This window comes from Musca autumnalis, unplaced genomic scaffold (assembly GCF_047663935.1).
Source record: "Musca autumnalis isolate F117 unplaced genomic scaffold, ASM4766393v1 scaffold_1, whole genome shotgun sequence".
Classification (NCBI taxonomy): domain Eukaryota; kingdom Metazoa; phylum Arthropoda; class Insecta; order Diptera; family Muscidae; genus Musca; species Musca autumnalis.
This window is the reverse complement of record NW_027411644.1, coordinates 221395748-221410672: the sequence shown is the minus strand read 5'-3', so window position 1 is coordinate 221410672 and position 14925 is coordinate 221395748. Positions and strand designations below refer to the sequence as shown.

The 14925-nt window shown below is 36.3% G+C and overlaps 1 protein-coding gene across 3 annotated transcripts in view; it reads right to left on the bottom strand.

The window, feature by feature from the left end:
- Positions 1 to 14371, bottom strand: part of dco (discs overgrown casein kinase 1) — a 32771-nt gene extending 18400 nt beyond the window's left edge. Inside the window, exon 1 of one of the 3 annotated variants that reach the window (XM_073960223.1) lies at positions 13307 to 14371. The gene's annotated coding sequence lies outside the window, so the exon portion shown is untranslated. Of the gene's footprint in view, positions 1 to 8952; positions 9617 to 13306 lie in introns of those variants that run through there. The other 2 variants (XM_073960221.1, XM_073960222.1) reach the window with 2 other exon arrangements.
- Between the last annotated feature and the right edge of the window lie 554 nt (positions 14372 to 14925).

Genomic DNA, 14925 nt, shown 5'->3' with positions numbered 1-14925 from the left:
ATAATACCTATGTGTGTTCTTATGTAAAGGTTTATGTGGAAACAATTTCACCACTATTTGGTTTGCTTTTAAGTACAGATTTATTTTCTATGTGTGTGTGGTTTTTCATGTATAGAATTTTTTCCCTGTGATTTTCAACTATTTTCCATTTACTAACCGAAAACAACAATGTTGTCCGGACTCAGTGCGTGCAACGTGACAGCAATAGGAATTGTTTATGGGCACGGTGGTCGCATTTCAAAAAAGCTGTGTCTTATTGTTGCGTTGCAAAGCAAGTGCGTGTACAGGAATACACGCGGGTAATTGAACCAAACATACAACGCACCACTAAATCAGGGTAACGTTAAAAAAATATTTTGTAACAAAAAAATAATAAAAAAAAAGCAACGGTGTGTAACACATGACCCAACGAAGACAAAATTGTATGTCTAAAAACAGTTCGATTGGAATAAAACGTTTATACAGGCCATCATCAGGTTGAAACATCTAACTTATTATTGAAGCTTACTAGATAAGATAACATGTCGAACTACTTACGTATAAAGAAATTCTAACTCACATTGCCATTACATGAATTGACAATATTTCGTTAGAAAGTTTGTTACCTAAAGAGGCTTTAGGGTGACCGGATGCTTTGAGTATTAATTAATCAAAATACTAAACAAACGATCACATGGTGCTGCAGCCGAAAAACTAGCATGTAATAAAATTGGGCTGGACAATATATCTCGGAGGACGAATCATAAACTTCAGATTGTTTGAGTTATACTCCATAAATAGCTGACAACTTCAATATGTGTATACCGTCATGAACTTAATATACCTCGCCCTGTGACAAAGGAAATTAACAAACTTAACATGAATTGTTTTTCCCAACACATCTATTCTACTCTGACGTCCATAAAATAAATAAATTTAAACAAGTAAAAACATGTCAGTCGGCTTTGCCGACAGATATATACCCTCAGCCAATATGAAGTGAAACTTTCACCTACGGACAGATCGAATGTATTTAAGGTCTCTTCAGAAATTTGTGACCCTTTTCGGACATTTGAACAAAAATGTGGATTAGGAATTAACTGCACTAAGACACAAATGTTTAACCTTTGTTGGGGAGGTACCCTTAGGGAGGACCGATAGTGGCCATTTAAGAAGTTAAACTTAATTTTGACAAAATATTAGGAGATCCAAAGTTGGGACCAAATTGTTTGCCCCATTCAAGTGATATCGTCCTAGCATTTTAGTGGCATTTTTTTAATATTGGGGAGAAGTACCGAAAGTTGTGGACCGGTATTGCCCCATGAAACCAAGTTTGGATATAATATGACGAAGACCAAATGTTGGACCAATTCGGTTGAACTCTCCGAGAGCCACATATGGTGACATAGGGATTTTTTACACCTTTCGGGCAGTTTTTCTAAGAAATATGGACTTGCCCCTGAAAAAACTCTTACCGTCGTAATGGAGGTAGCGAGTGCAAATCTCTTCAACAAAAATCAAAGTGATCCGAGAGCAGGTGTTAAAGTGAGTTTATCCAAAAACGTTTGTGGGAGGTCACCCGACGGAGTGGACAAATATAGTCCATATTCGAACCTGACCCATACCTGGTAGATATATTATGTGTGTAAAGTATGGCCCAATCTGTCACTCCCATCAAGAGTTATCATACGCACAATTTTTCCGAACATTTTTGAACTTTTGTGGGGGAGAACTTAAACTAAGTGTGCACAAAATATTACGAAGGCCACATATTGGACCGAAACGGCAGATCCGTTCGAGAATTATCTTACGCTCAAACCACTACACACGGTGTCATAGGGTTTTTTTTTGCACCTTTCATGCTATTTTCTCAGGAAGTATGGACTTGCCCCTGATGAAACGTGTACCGTTGTATGGGGGTCATTGATCAAAGCGATTCGAGACCAGGTCCTAAACCGAACTTTTCCGAAATTTTGTGTGGGAGGTACCCGAAGGAGTGGACCGATTGAGTCCATATTGAAACCTCATCTAACTCTGGTAGAAAAATTACGATATACAAAGTATGGACCAAATTAGTTACTCCCTTCAAGAGTTATCGTGCGCTCAAATATTCCGAACATTTTCGAACTTTTGTGGAGGAGGTACCGGAAGGAGTGGACCGATATATCCCATCTTCAAACTTAAACTAAGTTTGACAAAATATTACGAAAGCCAAATTTTGGACCAAACCGGTTCATCCGTTCAAGAGTTAACGTGCGCACCAGCCAGACAGACGGACGAACTTGGCTAAATCGGCTCCAAATTGTCTGAAACACATTTCGTCCCAACATACTTAGTGTCTAAAACCATTATTTCGATGAGGCACATTTTGCCCGTATGAAAATGTATATACCCTCGTTAGCATAAATGCTGAGGGTATAGAAACCATTAATCAAACACTAACTTAAGCTTAATGACAGCTGTGTCGTCTTTCAAACAGAGATCTTTGCTATCATCAGGAAGGTAGCAGAATTGTTTTAAGGATTTGAAGCCAGCCTCAAAGGTCCTCAAGGCTCTTACAAGTCATGGATCCATAAACTCTCGAGCTATCTTGGATTGCAGGGAGAGCCTGTATGATATACTAAATATCGTTAAACTTTGCTGGGTTGCACGTCATAGCAATATATATAATGGGAAACGAATTAGCAGATGAAGTAGCTCAAGCTGGCTTTAAGTCGGCCACCAATGTGTTTGAAGCAAACTTCGTGAGATGTACTTTATAAGTGACACATCGCAGATGGCTTATCACACCTGGATGCAGCAAAGATATTTGGCCTGTGATCTCTCATAGTAGAACCACTTTCCCTCTCTCACTCGATATGTTAGGGATGTAAAATCACTGTACGACTTATTAGAGGCCACTATCGGGTTAGATCACTAATGGAGATGACAGTGATGTCGATTAAAGTAGATTATGCGAAGATACAGAAGAGATATAGATGGTCCCACTACTTTGCAGTTGCCCTTTGTTGCACACAAGAATACACCGACTAGTGGGCAGTTACGACTAGTTGCTCTCTCAACAACATCTTATCAAACATAGATCCCATTATCCCTTTTTAAATTAAAAAATACTTATCATGACTTTGAAAAAAAAAAAAAAAAACATCTACTCAACTTGTCTTTATGTATTCCAGGATTAATCACAATTCCTACTGCGATCAAATTGATAACTCAACGATGAACATTAACAATTAAAAAGTAATCCATCAGTAACTTCTGTCTTCATCGCGAAGCTGGAAAAAATGGAACACAAACATTTCAAAAATTCCTACGACTTGTTTGTTTATACGATCCGTTATGGATTTCGACATCTCTATGTATTCTCACCTCAACCCATTTGTAGAAAAACAGGGTTTATAATAATAACCAAGGCATCGTTCTAACTGTGGCCGTCAAAAATGGGAAATTTTCTTCCCCTTAGAGGATCTAAAACGACAACTTAATTGTGTGTGGCCAAAGTCATGAAAATGTATTAGCAATTAAATACAAATTGCCCCTCATCAAAACCAAGACAAATATTCTCCTCATAAGATATAACATATTATTTAGAGTACATACCTATTAGCGAAATAACACGTTGAAAAAAGAAGTTAGTAGAAGTTAAGTATAAAACGGTACTTAACAGCTGACCAAAGATAAGAAAATGAAATTGTCACTCCAAAAAACATAAATCTGCGTAAAACAGCATTAAATTAATCATGTTGACGGTGAAAATGGTCTATTTGATTTTGTTATAAAAATTTCAAGAAAAAAATATAATTAAGTTCTGCAAATAGGACCATTTTTACCATGAAATTCATATAAAATGGAAGAAAACAACAAATATCAAATTAGCATCTAAAATACAGCCATACACATGTAAGTATATGGGGTATGATTTTTCATGTCACATAAAATCAACAGGAAAACACTTTTATTAATCCTAATTAAGAAGTCCTTACTTAGTTTTGTTTTTCACATGTCAAAAGGTTGTAATGGCGGTATGTAGGTAGGAGCTTACTGTCCTAGCAACATAAATACGAAATATTAAACGACTGGAAAACATGCAATTTGATGACGACAAACACTGTCAAAATGTTGGGGAAAAATAAGGATGTAGGAGGTTAATAATTATGTCAAGTTCTTATTAGAGAAAGTAAATAAGAAATAACCGGCAAATGTTACGGATTTGCGTTGCCAAGGTTACAAAACGAAATATGCCACAAAATAAAACATGTATAAAGGGATGATATACCCTCTAACGTAATATAAATCCTTACGAATGTGGAAAGTTTTTTTTTAACCATAAGTATTCCGCTTTTGTAAGAAAGAAAATTTACAGGTATGTGATGGAAACCGATTCGACTCGATTTTGCATACATCGAAATCGTATAATTCAAATTTTGGTGAATATTTTATTGAAACTATGATTGGATTTCAAAAGTATCATTTAAATTAGGTAGTTTCGCGAAGAAAATATATATTTATCATTAAAGGCAACCCAAATATATTCAATTTCGATTCTGCAAATCGAGTCGAATTTCATCACATACCTGTTAGTCAAGAACACCTATAACAATATACTCCCAATTGGTTGGAACCATTTTATTAGTCCCCAGCAGACATTTAGTCAAATATGGCTACTTTAGTCAAGGTTCGTGTTCACTTTCGCTATATTGATTCCTGCTTTTCGTAAGGTCAAATCATTGTGAAAAATACCACCACATACGTAAAATCTGGAGGTACTGTTATCTGCACTTGGAATATCCGGACCCTCTACAGAGTGGGCACAGTTTGTGCACTGGCGGATGTAATTGGTATGAAGCTAATATTATGGACTCATCATCACCATTTATGGTACACCGAAAGCAAACAAAAATGATCTCCAGATGTACTCCGCTTGATGAGAGAAAAGCCACAATACGTATGAAAGCAAAGTTCTTTAACATCATCTCATCTGCGTCCATGCCCCTATCGAAGAGGAAACGAGACCAAGGATGCATTCTTCAAGCGCCTAGAGAGAGAGAGCATGGCCATGACATATCTTTGTCCCACGGTCGGCAAGTTCAGCCTTCATGATGTAACATCCGACAACGGAATCAATCAGCTGATCATTTTGCAGCGGCCAAAACGTGGTAGTTAACAGCATCAGATTCCAACACCTCGGCATACACAAGGCCACTTCAAAAGATGGGAAAACCAGATCAACCGTGTTGTGATAGTCGGAAGACATTCTTCCTGTGTGTAATTCGATTGTAGCAGCTAAGGTATGCAATCGTCTTAATGTTGCGGCAAAAGTGCAATCTAAGATAGCTTGATGTTGGGAAGCTGCAATCACAACAAATAACACAAGCCTACTCCACTTAATTGTCCCAAATGCTGGAAGATAGCAGTCCTTCTCCCGATAATGTGGAAGCACAGTGGCAAAGAATATCCCATTATAGTTAAACTGTCGCAAAATCTATACTTGGGTACCACAAACCACCACCTAATGATGGTACAATCAGGGGTGTCGTAAAGATATTGAAGAAAATAATGTGGCATACAGAGGAAGGCTGCAGTGAGTAGCCCCAATAAAAAATACCACGAAGAGCGGAGAAGGGTATTTTCAGAAAGAAGAAGAGCAGGAAAGAAGTGAGCGTGAGAAACTCGACATGTTCAGGAGTAAGAATGAAGTCAGAAAATTATACCAGAATGTGACATACCAGACTGAAGGGTATGGTGCAGGCACATTCTCCTCCAAAGACGGTTAAGAGAACCTGTTACCTGATGCAGATATTAGCATTTCATCAAGCTTTTGATATCGAATACGGGCGAACATTAGAGATTATTTCCAAATTAATGGTGAAGACAAATTAATGATAATATATATGTTTTGAAATGAACAAGTAAAAAAGTGTCAGTCGGCTTTGCCGACAGATATATACCCTCAGCCAATGTGAAGCGAAACATTTACCTCCGGACAGATCGAATGTATTTAAGTTCTCTTCAGAATTTTGTGGCCCTTTTGGGACATTTGAACTAGCCGACAAAAATGTGGATTAGGAATTAACTGCACTAAGACACAAATGTTGAACTTTTGTATGGCAGGTACCCTTAGGGAGGACCGATATGGGCCATTTTAGAAGTTAAACAAAATTTTGATAAAATATTACGATATCCAAAGTTCGGGCCAAATTGGTTGCCCCATTCAAGTGATATCTCCTAGCATTTTAGTGAAATTTTTAAAATATTGGGGAGAATTACCGAAACTTGTGGACCGGTATTGCCCCATGAAACTAAATTTGGATATAATACGACGAAGACCAAATGTTGGACAAAATCGGTTGAACAGTTCGAGAGTTATCGTGCTCTCCGACCGCCACATATGGTGGCATAGGGGTTTTTACACCTTTCGGGCTGTTTCCTAAGAAATATGGAAACTTTTATCGTCGTAATGGATGTGATTCGAGAGCAGGTCTTAAAGTGAACTTATCCATATTCGAATCGGATCTATATCTGGTATCTACCAGGATGGTATATTATGGTATATTAGGATGTGCAAAGTATGGATTCGGTCACTTCCTTCAAGAGTTATAGTGCGCACAATTTTCCCGAACATTCTTGAAGTTTTGTGGGGGAGGTACCTGAAGGAGTGGACCGATATAAAATATTACGAAGGCCAAATTTTGTATCGAATCGGCAGATCCGTTCGAGAGTTATCGTGCGCTCCAACCACCACTACACACGGTGTCATAGGTTTTTTTTTGCAGCTTTCAGGCTATTTTTTCGGAAGTACGGACTTGCCCCTGATGAAACTTGTACCATCGGTATAGAGGGCAGTGAATACAAGTTGTTACAACAAAAATCAAAGCGATTAGAGAACAGGTTCTAAACTGAACTTATCCGAAATTTTGTGTGGGAGGTACCCGAAGGAGTAGGCCGATTGACTCCATATTGGAACCTCATCTAAGTCTGGTAGAAATTTGACGATGTGCAAAGTATGGACCAAATCGGTTAATCCCTTCAAGAGTTATCGTGCCCAAAAATTTTCCGAACATATTGCAACTTTTGTGGGGGAGGTACCGGATGGAGTGGACCGATATAGCTTATCTTCGAACTTAAACTAAGTTTAGACATAATATTACGATAGCCAAAATTTGAACCGAATCGGTTCATCCGTTCGAGAGTTATCGTGCGCACCAGCCAGGCAGACAGACGGACGGACATTTCTAAATCAACTCCAAATTGTCTGAAACACATTTCGTCCAAACATACTTGGGGTCTAAAACCATTATTTCGATGAGGCACATTTTGCCCGTATGAAAGTGTATACCTAAACTAAGTTTAGACATAATATTACGATAGCCAAAATTTGAACCGAATCGGTTCATCCGTTCGAGAGTTATCGTGCGCACCAGCCAGGCAGACAGACGGACGGACATTTCTAAATCAACTCCAAATTGTCTGAAACACATTTCGTCCAAACATACTTGGGGTCTAAAACCATTATTTCGATGAGGCACATTTTGCCCGTATGAAAGTGTATACCTATACCCTTTCTAGCCTAAAGGCTGAGGGTATAAATATTGAAAATATCTATGTTGGAAATATCGATAGTTTGCCAGCTCTAGCGAACATGAAGATAACCCAGAACCAATCCTAAACGATTGCCATTGAGTGTTTACCACGTAGCCAAAGTGAGGTCAAGGCAGCGATTAATCAGCTGAAGAACAATAAGGCAACAGGAGATGATTGGCTGCCTGCCGAACTGTTGAAGACCTGTGGAGACATACGGATAATTATTATGTATCAGCTTATTAACAAAGCGTACGTCTATTCCTAAATCCAAGAGAAGACCAATTAAAAACAGATCGACACACACCACCTATTCGCCTACCTCGTGTTTTATAAAATAGAAGCATGAATTCTTGCGAAGTATAACATATACGAATTGTGTTTCTTTGGTCCACGTTATTAGAATGGATAAAAGTATTGATCTTGAAAAAATATCGAAGGTATCCTTAATGCTTTTTAATAACATCAAAAGGCTATCATATTAGCTGTATGTGGTTTTTGAAAAAAAAAAAAAATACTATGAACGCAGAGGCAAAAATGCCCAAATGGAAGTCACACATCCTCGAACCTAACCTAGAGCATATTACAATAAAATGCAAATACACATACACTTACAAAACAACCCTCGTATATGAAAATGTAAATAGCAAAAACAAAAACAACCCAAGGAATCAAACCACCAAGCCATCAACGCTTGTAAAAAGACCCGTTACATTAAAGGGTTTACAAATAAGGAAAATCGAAACATAAAACAGCATTCAATAAAAATTACAAGTTTATGCAAGCTGTGCCTCGGTCCAGCTTCATTCGAGGAAATTTTTGTAAAAAATCGAATCGAATCCAATTAAAAATCCAAATACACATTTAGAAACCAAAGAAATGGAATGATATAAAAGTGAAAGAAGAAAAGAAGGGTTAAGTCATGTCTATTTGTTTGCCTATCATGTGTCCGTCCGTTCGACGTCCATTGTCACTGATTGTAAGAACGGATGTTTGTACGTATTGAAAAAGAAAACATTGCACTGAACGAACATTCCATGATGGTGGAGACAAGCATAGAGATGATGATTATGTGGAAGAAAGGTCAATACTAGTTCGGGGGGTACCTTCTTTTTTCTTCTTTTTTTCAAGTCAATAACCTAAAAAGTCAACAATTTTGTAACAGAACAATTTGGGCACTGTTTGCGGGTATAGGGATGGTTATTATTTGTGAAGATAGGTAGTTCTTAAACAAACATCTGGACGTATGCATGACATTGATGTTTTAATTTTCCCCGACACATTTTTTAAAGTACACAAAACCCACAGGCACAAATTTTTTGCCTCTAAAAAAACCTTAAAATATACAATTATTACAATTTGTTTATAATCAATTAAAAACACAATAAAATATACCATTTTTGCCATTAAGAAAACATTTGAGTTCGAAATCTGATTTCTTTTCAAGTTCTCTTGCGATTTTTTTTTTCGAAAATTTCTTTGTTTAGTATCAAGTGGTGGCTGCTCGGACGGACGACACAACGATGTTGGATGACGATGATGTACGGTGGTGGTGGTATTGATGTGCCTGTTTCTAGTTGTTTTTCTTTTTGTATATTTTTTGTAGTATTCGAAAGATTTTGTATGTCAAATTATTGGTTCCATATGTGCTGTGCTCTCACTGCTCTGCCTGCATATGGCTGGCTGGCTGGCTCTTGGCAGGCAGTCAGTCAGCGGTGGACATGTATTTTGACCAGCACTTTTAATTTTCTTTAAAATTTCCACATGTTTTTTATGCAACTTTTTTGCTTTTTAACACAATTTAAGAGTTGAATTTTATAGCCACACTATATCACAGTTGTTCTCGCATTTTCTCATCAATTGTTAATTATTTTTTCCACATTTGTTAAAATTTTGCCAATAAAAATAAAGCACAAAATCTCTTCTTAACACCTAGACAACCGACATACGGCGCACACACACAAACAGAAGTTATGTTCGAAATCATAGTCAGTGTCGTCGTCGTTGCATTATGGGAAACGCCGTTAACCAATTTTCAACGGCGTTTGCTGACTAACTGAAACGGCGGCATATAAACAATTGCTGGGAGAAAAGTGGGTTTGTTTTTATTATTAGGTATGTAACAAAATTATCTATGGACTTGAAAGCTAATGGGTACTTTACACGATATGTATTTTACATATGGGTTGTCACTTTTTATATATAAAATGTATACGCAAAGTGACAACCCATATGTAAAATACATATCGTGTAAAGTACCCATAAGATCTTAAGAGTTATTAGAAAAATAGGACTATCAGAGAAAGAATAGGAAGGACTAACAGATAAAGAATAGGAAGAACTAACAGAGAAAGAATAGGGAGACTACAAAACTCAATCAGCCCGTTGCCTTTTTGGTGTGGCTTTGGTCCAATAAAAGAACAAATGAAAAAGACCAACCTAGTTCGAGACACACAGTTTGTCAAGTAATTGTTTTCAAACTAAGAAATCGAACATTTTTCATGCATTTATTAGTGAAAAATGACAAATAGTTGCGATAAATAAGACGGGATTTCTGCAAAAATTTGTCGGTCGACTTGTTTAGGATTAGATTGAATGTATAATTAAAAAAATTAACCACTTAGTTCAACAAAAACTAATAATTTACCTGTAATGCAAGTTGTCAAGTAAATGTTTTAAAAATGTAATGAAGGTTCCAAAATACCTCTTGTTTTCGGCAAATGCTTAAAAAACATGAGATCTTATGAACGTAATTCTTAACAAGGTTTAACTGCTAACAAGTATCATCAATATTAGTCATTGAATATCCTACTAAGAGGGTTACCATATGGACGAAGGGGGTACCAGACAGCGTTGCCGACAGTTTTTGATTGGAAATCGTCAAAAAAATCGTCAAATCGTCATTAAAATTTGTAAAATCGTCAAAAAATCGTCAACATAGTCCAAAACTCGGATTGGTTACCGTTTAATGCGATTTTTCGCTGATATTTTTGTGAATGAGACTGGCAACATAAGATATACCACCCACAGCAATAAATCTAACCCAATATCACTTAAATACCCTATAAAAACAGCACTCAGTAGATGATAGTTTTCTATGGTTATCGAGTTTGCAGTAATGCAGCATGGTAAAGCTGGATACACATTGTCATTTTGAATTACAGCTTAGCTCAAAAATCGCTTTCTTGACAGTGTGACCGCCCATGTTTGTCGGTACACGTACATTTTGGTTGTTGGCCAGTCGGAAATCGATAAAAATTGTCATTCAAAACTGGCTGACAGTTTAAAGGGGGCATTAATAGGAAGTTAATAAAGCTGGACTCATATTTTTTACAACAAAATAGATACAATTAATATTTTATCTCGAAAACTTTTCAGGGAAGATTTTCATCCATTAACAAAACTAAACGAAAATTTTCAGCTGATGTAATTTGAATGTGGGGCAAAAACTATGAAAATACCTGTATTCCAGATATGTGCCTAAATATAGCCACTCCGTCTGGAAATTGCTATAAAACATTAAAAAAGCTCAAAAATCGAGTTTGGAACATTGTTTTCCTTAAAATCGTTCGGAGATTTTGGTCAAAGTGTAGTTATCGTCTTTTATTTCATACATTTCTGGCTTAAGTGAAAAATCGTCATTTTGGACCATAAAATCGTCAAATCGTCATTTTTCAATATTGGGCCAAAAAATCGTCAAAATGACGATAAATCGTCAAATTCGGCAACACTGGTACCAGATCATATTACATGTTAACAATGTCATATGGGACTCAAACCGAAAATATCTGAATACTATTAATTAAATAGTCATAGAATATCCCTACTAAGAGGGTTACCATATGGACCAAGGGGGTACCAGATCATATTACATGTTAACAATGTCCTATGGGACTCAAACCGAAAATATCTGAAAACTACGACGTTTTAAGAATTTTTCTGGCTTAGCAGGATGGACTGCCACCAATTTCAGAACCCGATCAGGAGCATTGTAAGATCTACAAAAAGAGTACCAGACCATATTAGGAGTAAACGAGGCTTTATTTAACTCAAGATGAATTAAGAGATAAGAATATTTCACGAAACAATATGATCTGGCCCCTGACCCCTTGGTAATGGTATAGTAACCTTGGCTACGGAACCCTCTTAGTAAGGATATTCCACTCCTAATATTGTTGATACTTACTAGTAGTTAATTGTTTTTAAGAATTAAATCAGAGTGAGGCAGAGAAAATTGTTGGGTCTCTCTTGTGCTCTCAATGAGCGTAAATTTGTTGTTGCTCACAACGTGTTAGCATCTACACAGGCTGTGAGCGATAACAAATTTACGCTCACTTAGAGCACATGGGCTCTCTTGTGAGTCACAATGCCTACCCTTGAATTAAATTCATAAAATGATCGCGTTAGCCCTCTTTAGCTCTGTACATAGGAGAAAGTCCTAAATCCCGGCACAAGGTCGAAAAAGTTTCAAGTTTCACGGAATTCAACTTGCTTCCACTACTTTATTTTCGTTTTCACTGCTTGTTTTAGAATCTGAATTCGAAATAAGCATTTTTTAACCTGTCTATAGGTAAAAGTACCAAAATCCGCCCACTTAAAACCAACTAAAATGTTCAAAGTGGAGCCCCTAACCTAAAGTTGGAAAGATCATTAAGGCTCTAGGTACAACGATACAAAAGAAGTAAACTAGTGTAGAAAATTACCAGTAACTTTATAGCCACCTAGAATCCATTTCCTTGGTATCTTTGGACGTAAGGCCTGGGTACACAAATGAAGAAGGAAAGCAAGGCAACCGGGCGAGGCAGCTTATGTACCCAGGCTTTAAGTCCAAAGATACACATCCAACGTTTGAGTAAAGTTTAGTTTCAAAAAAATGGAAACTTGGCAGTACTTTCTACTTTATTCTTCTACAAAAATTGACAAAACTTTATGCAAACGTTGGATGTGTTTTCAGCTTTAAGGTGAGAACACAATGAGATATTCATGCTTATCCAAGCCTGAATTTGTGTAAAGGAATAAAGAAATCCAAAATCGCATTTGAATTAGGTAGCACCTGGCTTTTATTCATTTACTTGAAATTGAGCGTAAAGCAAGCAACAATAGCCATTGTGTTTCTACCTTTAGAACAAAATGACTTGTTTCTTGCTTCACGCTGAATTGTATGTAAATGGATAAAGGCCAAGTACAACCTAACTCAAATGCAATCCTGCATTTCTTTATTCTTGTATACAAATTGAGGCTTGGATAAGCCCATGGTGGAATAAGAAGGTGTTACATCAAATCATGTAAAACGTCAAATTTGCTGACAATATTGCATTACTGTGAATTGCTTGTTTACATTTTGTATGTGATTTATTTTCACAATAATGCAATTTGGCAACTGGTATGAAGATCAGCTGTTTTTGCCGTTGTACCTGTATTATTGCGCCATGGATAAGCCTGAATTTAGGTAAAAACACATCCAACGTTTCAGTAAAGTTTTGTGTCATTTCTGGTAGAAGAATAAAGAAAAATTGAAACTTGGCAGCTCTTTGTATTTTATTCTTCTACCAGAAATGACACAAAACTTTACTCAAACGTTGGATGTATTTTCAGATTTTCTCATTGTGTTCTCACCTTTACAAACACTTTCAACCAGAACCAACTTCTAATAACCTCCCCCATGCAGCAGAGCCAAGTAGATAACTTAAAACAAAAGAAAACATAAAACAATTAAACAAATTTGCATACATAATATGTAAATACATACTCTGATTAGATATAAAATATAATTAACACGTTTAGCAAAAGTTTTGCAATGAATATTTGACCAATTGATAGATATTTGTTCATTTTGCCGATAAACGGGAAAGTCTCATAAAATCCTTAAAGAAAACAAATCAACGGCGGCAGGCGGTAGCGCCTTGTTAAGCCTTTGACAGCTGACTTTGTTTTCTGCCATGAAAGTTCATAATTTTTTGTTTGGATATCGAAAATGAGACTTCACGCACACACACAGTTACACGAACACAAACACACACATCCACGAAAGATACTGTTGTCTCTTTTCGTTTCCTGTAGGTTTCTGGAAGAGGGCGAATTGCACATTTCTGATTGTCACTGCATTTGACACTTTTTCTCTTTCATGAGGATTTCTTCTTTTTTTTCTTTACAAAAATTATTTCCGAAAAAATTTTATGCTCGACGAAGTCATATAAATTTTCTTTTTTACACAAATTCTTTTTTATTTTTTCGTTTTTGCAAAAAATAAAATCTACAGAGAACACACACAAATTTTTGCATTTTTAATATTCACAAAGCTCGCACATTTTGTCGTGTATGTGGTGTGGCTGCTGGGTACTACTCACATACTCATATTTTTCGTATAGCTCTCGGTAGGTCGTCTCACCTTCAACTTTTTTTTTCATTTCATTTACGTATACAAAGCTTGGGGTATTTTTTCACACAATATTTTTTCTTGTTTGCTTTTTTGCACTTACATTTTATTTAAACTGTTGTAGTTGTTGTTTATTGGCGTTTCTTTTTTAGTATTTTTAATTAATTAATTTTATTCTGTAGTTTAGTTAAATAAAAAATAACTATTTCTGTTTCTTTAATTTCCGTGTGCCATGAATTTTACTTCGCCATTGTGAAAAATTTGTATGGAATTTCGAAATTCGAATTCTCGTTTGACATATTTCGCGTTCACCAACAGGGTTAGCGTTGCTGTATCTCGTAGTAAATCCACGTTGCTACAACATGCCAGATGTTTTTGGTACTAGAGTGCAGAGTTGTATTTCAGCACATACAAAAGTGCTGGTACGATTTATTGTACAATTGAAGTATATTGACATCCAAATAAAAAATATATATTTGTGTCTTTGTTTGTGAATTATTAAATAATCGCAATGTTGAAATTTGATGAGGAATAAATAGCTGTGTTCCTTTACTTACCTGAGGTTACCATTTTTACCATTTGTTACCATTTTTAACCTGCAAAGTGTTCCTTAAACCCGAAAAGTGCCAAACTGGAAGCAATTTTTAAGAGAGTGAGAGGGGAGAGAGAGCGAAAATGGCTTTCTCTTCTACCACAGGTTACCAGCAAAATTTCTGCAGGTAAAAAATGGCAGAACTGATTTTTCCACTTTTGTTTGATTATTTCACAATGAAGAAGAAAATGGACAGAAGAAAAAGTCGAACGCTGACAAAACTAAATGAAATAAAAGACGAAAATTGATTTTTTTATGTTTCTTTTTGACATTGCTGCCAGATCTACCATTTCTCCGTTCCTTTACTTTACTGGTAAAAATGTTCATGAGAGAGCAATTTTGACACTTTTCTCTTTTACCACTCTTACCATTAAAAAGGTAAAGGAACAATGCTAATATA